Below are 7,723 nucleotides of genomic sequence, written 5' to 3' on the forward strand. Positions count from 1 at the left end.
AAGTGCTACTGCAATGCAGCTGTAGCATTTCAAATGTAGACGAACGCTAAGAAAAGTGACCAAAAAAGTATCAAAGTACAGCATATTCTATATTGCTCCTGTATGGGCCATAAGTGATTTGGTAAGTTTTTAAATGTTTAACGATCATCTGAAAAAGAGACCAAGATGTCATAAAAACGTGGTCCGTGTTTATGAACCAAAATAAGTCAAAGGGGGGGGAAATAGGCCTATCTCTGCTGTGTTCTCAAATGTACTACAGATGAGTCAGCTACATTTATCTCATTCGTTATTTATTTATTTAGTTAGTTGTACTGTGGTAAAATGTAGGAGACCCAGGACCCCACTGTGCTAGGTGCTGTACAAACACAGAACAAAAAGACAGCCCCTGCCTGAAAACAATCTCTGGTCTCTCCAGTCACTTGCAGGATCAAGGCAGGCCTGGTAACATGAATGGATTTGTTGCCATGTATGCAGTTATGTAACATCTGATTTCATAATGACTCTGAGGTTTCTAAAGCTACACACTAAACTCCAACATTCAAACTCACACATTTAATTTCTCATTACTTTGTTTAAACTCCAGTCCAGTTACGTAAATGTATATGAGCCATGATTTACAAAAGTATGGTTGCTGATACGTATCAAATAAACGGTTCTCTTTCTTCTTGAACCAGACGCTAGATTTTGTCAGATTTACACTTGGGCTTTTCTACATGTCTATGTAGAAACCTTGAAGTTGTGCCAGAAACCTGCAGCTGTCGTTAATCAGAAATAAACAACGATGATAAATTGTTTGTTCACAAATAGACACCAGGGAGCAGTTGAGTGTACTTCTTGGTTGGTAGCTATTATGAACAAAGTCAAGTTCTGTGTATATGCTGTAGACTTGTGCATTACAAAGGTGACAATAAAAACCACCGTTAGCTAGCCAAATGCAACTCCTTTAAAACACACATACACACGAGTTGCTCTCCCCATATATCTTTGGGTTAAACAAAGGAAAGTAGCAAGTGTGTGTTCAACTATAAAACAAATTGTCCTATCACAGTTATGTAATGTAGTATATAACAGTTAATAAAAAATTGGACACTAATACAAGCGATCAGAGGAGACCAAGACTACTTTGAAATCAGAAAAATGCTACACTCAATTTTACATTGAAGTCTGGTTGTGCCAAATAGGAGTCCTATTCAAATAAATTGGATTTCTGATAAAGAAAACCACAGCTGCCTATTGCAACTCTTAACTATGCATTCAGTCCTCTCTTTCAGAGACGTTACACCCTGTTTAAAATCTATCTTCTAGTACTTTAAGTATGCAGTTTGTTTTAAAATGTTCCATCTTTTTAAAAAAGTTCTATATATGTAATAATTTTAAAATAAAAAAGTTAGCAGTTGGGAGAGTTTGTAGCTGTTATGCTAACAGATTAATACACTATTTACTTAGACTAAAAAAAAGCATACATTTTTCACTAGGCATCTAGTACAGACCCTGCTATTAGTAATTGTATGTAATTACTAGCAAACAAAAAGTTTGTCTGGTGAGCTAGTCATTGATCCAGTGAATAGCACCTCCGCCCCCCCCCCCCGCCCCCACAAATAAAAAGGTATGTTGTATTGTTCTGGGTCCAGTTACCAGTGTAAAGCAGCTACATTGTGCAGTTTGTAACATCATTAATATTTTAGCACTTATTCATAAATATAAAGAATCACTGTTTGCAAGAAAAAAGTGGGAAGAGATTTGATCACTGAGGTCTAGACTCATTAGCAGTCAGACAATCTTCACCACCACCACCCCTGATTAAGTCTGCATATCTTATCACCGCTTCACCAAGGGACTATGTTCTCTCTCTTCTAGGATCCTCAGCTGGTGTAAAGCAGTATAGCTCCACTGACTTCTGAGGATCTAGCCCATGTATATAGAGTGCCAAGGACACTCAAGACTTCATTCCTAGCTGTGGCCTCTATGTGCTTCCACCTTCCAAATAATAATAAATTATAGTAAACAGCCAGATATAAATGCAGGGATCTCAATAAATCATACAGGATTGGCTTATCAGAATGCAGACTCTGTCATGATGGTCGACATTCTACATGACAGACCATTTAATATTAGCATGCCATGGCTCTAAGTGACATGCACCATCATACATTATGTATGAAATTATTCAAAATTAATTCTTATACATACATCACGCTTCAATTAATTCAACTAAGTTTGTCTGTATTTATAGCTGAATCAAATACCAAATGATGCTTTATCATATCGCCAATGAAAACTTTTCTTTACCTAGATTTGTTTCTTTAAAAAACGATAGCCAAGACCAGATCCTAAGATTTCCCAGCTTCTACATCTAAACTCCGCAGGCCAAATTTAGAGGTGATATGTAAGGTGGTGGAACTCAGGCTCCCTTAAATGAACTCAGGCTCCCTTACAATTACATTCACTTAGGACACTTGTGTCCAAAGAGTCTATCACTTACACCACTATAAATAAGGAGTAGCTCTGTTGAAGTCAATGAAATTACCGTGATGTAAAAACAGTTCATGTGGCAGGAGAATCAGTGCCTTTTAATCATACTTACAACCATTTAGTGTTGAATAATAGAGTCTACAAATAGAGTATTACAAATCTAGGTGCCAGGTGGCACACTGCTTTAACTAGTGCATTTTTATACCTTATTTTTCTTGCTATCCTCCTCTCTTCTGCCACCTTATACTCAGGCCTCATCTATACTAGAAAGCATATGCCAATGCAGCTATGCAGAGATGTGGCTTATACTGGTCCAAGAGTTCTTTAGCTGGTAGAGCTGAAACCAGTTCCCTGAATGAAATAAGCTATCCTGGCAACATGAATTTTTTGCTGGTATACCCATACATATGCCTGCAATAGCTCTTGTCTAGATGTGGTTTTTACAGATGTTATTTTTTAAAAAATAGGCCTCAGCATAGACAAAGTGTAAAGGGGAGTGTACATTGCACATTGGAAAGGGGGTGTGAATATAAGCAAGGGTAAATAAGTCTAGGGCCATGTCTACACTATGGGTGCTATAGCAGCACAACGATAGTGTGCTGCTCGCTGTACGCCCATAGTGTAGACACATCCTACAGAATGGGGTTTTTTGTCACTGTAGATAGTCCCCCCCACAGGTGCAACAGGGCAACTGATGGAAACATTGTTAAGTTGTTGTGACATATATATTTAAGGCACAGAAAAAAAATGCCAGTTACACCAATTCAGAATCCCACTTGCCTCACGCATATTGGCCCCATAACTCCGGCCCATCTCCATTTTTAACATTCAGCCATGTCTTCATGATTTATTATAAGTAGGAGTTGAGCAGTGTGACTTCAGCTTATTGATGTAGAAGAGGAAGGCAATCTGAAGAACTGGGTGATGTGTGTGGCATCTCACTCCTTTGTCCATGATAGACTCTCTGAATTAGACCAGATGCATTTCTCCTAGAACAAGAAGCCTGCATGTTTTTGAGGAGAAGAGGTTTTCTCAACATTAAGTTTTAAAATAAAATGTAATGGCATATTGATATGAAATGTCTCTTTTGCCACAGGGGTAAGCAGGTGTGGGGTTAGCTTATGAAAACAGTCACATAACAGGACCTAATCACGAGGTTGTTTACAATAACAAATGTCTGAAAAACTGAGTGTGTGCAAACAGACCAAATACTGGTATTCAGACATCATTTGCATCCAATTAGATAAATCAGCTATGAGGAATCACAGGCATGTGACATGCATTCATAATTCTAGAGAGTGCATGAAGGGAGGCAAGGTGATGGAAGGAATGCTCAGTTTACTTGGGATTGTATGCTTTACATCTGGAGTCATTACAGTGCAGGCTGGTCTCTTGGTATTTGGACAATGTCTGTTTAATCCCTATACTTCTTCAGAGATGCAAAACATTACTACCTAACAGTCTGTTAATTTAATCGGCTATGGATAATTACTACTGACTAGACAATTAGGTGTCAGAGGTCATGGCATAGGTTATTCAAAATGTATTTTTTTCCTAGATTTAAAATAAACCTTGAATTTGATTGGACCTTTGCCTTTTGGGTAATTATAATTTGATGATTCTCAATAGACAATTTATATCAACAAATTGTGTGTGTGTGTGTGTGTGTGTGTGAGCGAGAGAGAGAGAGAGAGAGTTGGGGGATGGCCACAAGTGAGTTAAACAGCTCACCTCTAAACGAGTACTAATTAAGCTTTTATACTACCCTACACTATAATATATTCTGTACATATCATACACTTTACAGAAAAACTATTGTAGAATGTTTTAAAGAGGGTGTTTTTGTTGGTTGGTTTTGTTTTGCTTTCAAATGATTCGGAATATTTTTATATTTGTAAACCAGGGATGATATGTTAGTACCACGAACGTTACTGTACAGGCTTCATACATTGGTTAGAAGCCAGTGCTGTGTCTCTCATCCAGAAGCTGGGAATTTTGCTATTTCATAGAATCGTAGGACTGGAAGGGACCTCAAGAGGTCTTCTAATCCAGTCCCCCGCACTCATGGCAGGACTAAGTATTATCTTCTAGACCATCCCTAAGAGGTGTCTAACTTGCTCTTAAAAATCTCCAATGACAGAGATTCCACAACCTCCCTAGGCAATTTATTCCAATTCATAGTCACCCTGACCGTTAGGGAGTTTTTCCTAAGGTCTAACCTAAACCGCCCTTGCTGCAATTTAAGCCATTGCTTCTTGTCCTATCCTCAGAGGTTAACAAGAACAATTTTTCTCCCTCCTTCTTGCAACAACCTTTTATGTACTTGAAAACTGTTATCATGTCCCCTCTCAGCCTTATCTTCTCCAGCCTAAACAAACCCAATTTTTTCAATATCCCCTCATAGGTCATGTTTTCTAGACCTTTATTCATTTTTGTTGCTCTTCGCCGGACTTTCTCCAGTTTGTCCACATCTTTCCTGAAATGTGGCACCCAGAACTGGACACAATTCTCCAACTGGGGCCTAATCAGAGCAGAGTAGAGCAGAAGAATTACTTTTCGTGACTTGCTTACAACACTCCTGCTAATACATCCTACAGTGATGTTTTATTTTTTGCAACAATGTTACACTGTTGGCAACTCTTTAGCTTGTGATCCACTATGACCCCCAGATCCCTTTCCACAGTACTCCTTCCTAGGCAGTCATTTCCCATTTTGTATGTGTGCAAATGATTGTTCCTTCCTAAGTATTTTGCATTTGTCCTTATTAAATTTCATCCTATTTACTTCAGACCATTTCTCCTGTTTGTCCAGATAATTTTGAATGTTAATCCTATCCTCCAAAGCACTGGCAACACCTCCCATCTTGATATCATCTGCAAACTTTGTAAGTGTACTCTCTATGCCATTATCTAAATCATTGATGAAGATATTGAACAGAACCGGAGCCAGAATTGATCCCTGCAGGACCCTCACTTGATTTCTGAAGTTATAAAACTCCTACAGCCATAATTTCAAACCTTGGGTGCCTAACAATCTGAAAACAGCCCTGATCCTGGCCCCAGTTGCAGTTTGTAGGCTTAAGAAGATATTGCTGTATTGTCTTCACCCTAATTCTGTAACCTTTCTCTTTCTCAGTGCTTTTGTTTCCTTGCAGCACAACAGCTACTGTACAAGAAAGAGACAAAGAACATTCCACACAACACAGGACTGATCTCTGCTCCAGGTTCAGGGACTGAAGCCTCGGCCTCCATTTTGTCAGAGCTTCAATGCTAATTAAAGGCCCATCTCCTGTGACTGCAGACATGTGCATCATGCTAAGGCTACAGATCAGTGCATCCACAGGAAGCCACCAACTCAGAATAACACTTTGAGCTGTTACAGTCTTGACTCAGTCTATCAGAAGCATGTGGCTATTCACAGCTTTGTTATTAATTACTTCAAAATGAAGAAGCATGCTGAGTCTCCACCCTAGCTATTCACTACCCTTTTTCTTGGGAGATACAGTCTGGGTTAGAGGCAGCCCAGAAGTGCAATACAGCTACAACAGGGAGGGGAGAAATTAAGGTTGTAAACCATACGCTCAACATGTTATCTGAGCAAAAATGCTAAATAAATTTTGTCCTCTCCATGGGAGCAAGATTAATAATTGCCCTGAGTTTTCTTTGGAGTAGGCATGAAGTCTATGTGGGAGAGGATTTGTCCCTGTTTATCCATGATGAGGTGGTGTCTGGGAAAGTAACTGAAGTATTTTTATTCCCTGACCTCTGTTGCTTCAGCGAGTTTCAAATACATACCGCCCCCAAGTAACCAAATGTTCTTTAGAGAGGTACCATTCTCTGTCGCAGAAACTTGGACAGCTTCTCCCTGAAAATACTTATGTGTGGGTGAGGAAAGTAATAGGATGGGCACTGCAGTAAAGGGCTGCCAGTGTGTGAGAGAGTTGTTTATAGTACCTTTCATCTGGAAGGATTCCAAACCACTGGAACTTATATTACTAGGAGTCACTTTGACCATCACCACTGTGTAACCATTTCTAAGGTACAATGCAACAACTTTTTAACACCACAGATAAAGTTTTCACCTCTTAGCTCAGAGAGTTCAGGAGAGGAAGTGAAGAGACATGCCATGTCCAGTTGAATCGGGAATTGTTCCAACTGGAATTTGGCCAATACACCAGAATTAGTACCCAAACTCTTGTGAAAGTACCAAGGGACATTTTGGAATGGGAGGCTAAATGTCTGCATGCAAAATATTCAAGTGATCTGGGGAGTCTCTTGGCTTTCATTTCTTAAAAAAAGGAAGCTTCTAGACCTAATGTTTGCAGGGAAAAGCTTAGAAACATGACCTGAGTACATCCTAAAGGCTCAGAATTCAGAAGGCAAATAAGAATCCATAATTTAATATTTTCTTTAAAATCTCACAATTTTTTGGAGTCCTGGCTCAAGATCTTTGAGCATTTGGGGGCAGTAATACATAGGGCGACCAGACAGCAAGTGTGAAAAATTGGGACGGGGGGTGGGAGATAATAGGAGCCTATATAAGAAAAAGACTCAAAAATCAGGACTGTCCCTATAAAATCAGGACATCTGGTCACCCTAGTAGTACTGCACCCCAGAAGAAAAAAGTGCCAAAAATAGCATAGGCTGCCATAAATTCAGGGGATGGAGTCATAGCTTCCAAGGCCAGATGGGACCATTGTGATAATCTAGTTTGACCTCCTGTATAACACAGGCCATAGAACTTCCCCAAAATAATTTCTAAAGCAGATCTTTAGAAAAACATCCAATCTTGATTTAAAAATTATCAGTGATGGAGAATCCACCACAACCATTAATAAATTATTCCAATGGTTAATTGCCCTCACTGTCAAAACTTTTGCCTTATTTTGAGTCTGAATTTGTTTAGCTTCAACTTCCAGCTCCTGGATCATGTTATACTTTTCTCTGCCAGATTGAATAGCCCATTATTAAATATTTGTTCCTCATCTAGATACTTATAAACTCATCAAATGACTTCTTAGCCTTCTCTTTGTTAAGCTATATCAATTGAGTTCTTAGAGTCTATCACTGTAAAGCATGTTTTCTAATCCTTTAATTAGTCTCATGGCTCGTCTCTGAACCCTCTCCAATTTATCAACATCCTTCTTGAATTGTGGGCACCAGAACTGGACACAGTGTTCCACAAATATTCGTAGGAGTGCCAAATACAGAGGCAAAATAACCTCTCTACTCCTACTCAAGATTCCCCTGTT

The sequence above is a fragment of the Mauremys mutica genome, chromosome 3 (genome assembly GCF_020497125.1).
Source record: "Mauremys mutica isolate MM-2020 ecotype Southern chromosome 3, ASM2049712v1, whole genome shotgun sequence".
NCBI classification, from domain to species: Eukaryota; Metazoa; Chordata; order Testudines; family Geoemydidae; genus Mauremys; species Mauremys mutica.